The sequence below is a fragment of the Lissotriton helveticus genome, chromosome 3_1 (genome assembly GCF_964261635.1).
Source record: "Lissotriton helveticus chromosome 3_1, aLisHel1.1, whole genome shotgun sequence".
In the NCBI taxonomy this organism is placed as follows: Eukaryota; Metazoa; Chordata; class Amphibia; order Caudata; family Salamandridae; genus Lissotriton; species Lissotriton helveticus.
The window spans coordinates 1005672415-1005673918 of record NC_136061.1 but is presented as its reverse complement, the minus strand read 5'-3'; the positions used below and the strand labels follow the sequence as shown (position 1 = coordinate 1005673918).

Genomic DNA, 1504 nt, shown 5'->3' with positions numbered 1-1504 from the left:
CCCCACCTTGTTGGAGCTGCGAAAAACCTGCTGTATCCTCAGATGTCTAAACATGATAAATATCTGCCAGATTTCATGCTAAAGGATGCCACAGATATTAGCAACCTAACACTTATTGACCCACCCTTTACCTGTGCCCTGTGTTGATGAATTGGCATAACTTTGAAGATAACAGGGAACATGCTCATCAAACGGTGCTAAAGTTATAGGCAAATACAACAATACCAAAACAATGTTTTCAACTATCACAATATCTTTGGTTTTCAACCCTTACATGCCCACCTGACTCATTTTTGTTACGCTAATTCCTCAAATAGTACTTATCAGATTGAACCAAACCAAGCAAAGACACTCCTCTGAGCCAAGAGTTGTGTAATGCCATTCAGCGTTAGCAAATATTCCTAACCGAGTTAAAACGAGAAGCGTTGTGTTTTTTACCCCATCCGCTTTTTTCTACTCCCCTCGATGCAGCTACATGAACATGCCCTGCTGTACCTACACTGGATAATAATTTTCTTGAAAAGTTTCATGGAGTTTCAATGAACATCGACCATAAGTGATGGACCGCTATCTCCGATTCTGTAGCGCTCTTGTTCTTAGACCATTTCTTGTTCTCAGAGAACCAGCTAAGCCATTTAAAAATGGAGAATTACAACCACCGTGCAATAGGAAGGATGGAGGGGAAAGATAGCAACACTTTGAAGCTGTCACTGTTTCATAGCTATCGCGTGAACACCTCGCAGCCAAGTCCTGCTCCTGAAAATTACAGTAAGTAGCGACTTATTTGGAATAAACTTTATGATAATAGCACAAATTTATCACGCAGACTGCATTAATATCGCTCGTTTCTCTTCAGTGTAATCACTGCAGGGCTGTTCCAGAGTCTGTATTAGTGCTAGGCAAGCTGCTCTGTGTTCCCAGCCAACATCAAGGAATCCATTTAAGGTCTCTGCATGCTGAGCAGAAGGATGCCAAGCGCATTACCACTCTGACTTGGACGAGGATCAGCACTTTATTTGATTAAGACAAATGTAATGAATACAAAATAAACCAACATTTTGTTTTAGACATTTAGTTAAGGACATTTTGTTTAGCTTCAATTTTAGTTTGCTTTGCATTAGTTTTGTATGCTTTAGGCAAATTAAGAGCTAATCTGTTTTTTTAAGCAAACAGAAACTGCATTTGGCCTCCTTCTTTTGGATCGGTTGGTTGTTATAATGGTTTGTGTTCCTTATCCTTCTAGACGTTATGGAGCCACATGAAAGGAAAATACATACGTTGAGATTTATCTGCATTTTCTAGGGGTAGGCGATAAGCTCCGATCCGCCATCAGAGTGTGCAGTTTTGCACAAGCCGTGTTACGCTTGTAACGCGGAGTTCAGGCAAAAGTCAGTGTTTCATCTCACTAGCAGCTCACAGTTGGTGAGAGGGAATTTGCGTCCCCTTACTCCCCTAGTGTGATTTTAGGGAGCTAAAACACCACCTGTGATATTTTCTCAACGCA

At 41.0% G+C, this 1504-nt stretch overlaps 1 long non-coding RNA gene across 1 annotated transcript; it reads left to right on the top strand.

Moving 5' to 3' along the window:
* The first annotated feature begins 425 nt into the window (after positions 1 to 425).
* Positions 426 to 1066, top strand: LOC144824840 (uncharacterized). Its single transcript, XR_013609144.1, has 2 exons — positions 426 to 768; positions 857 to 1066. It is a non-coding gene; the product is annotated as an uncharacterized LOC144824840 (long non-coding RNA).
* Positions 1067 to 1504: the final 438 nt, after the last annotated feature.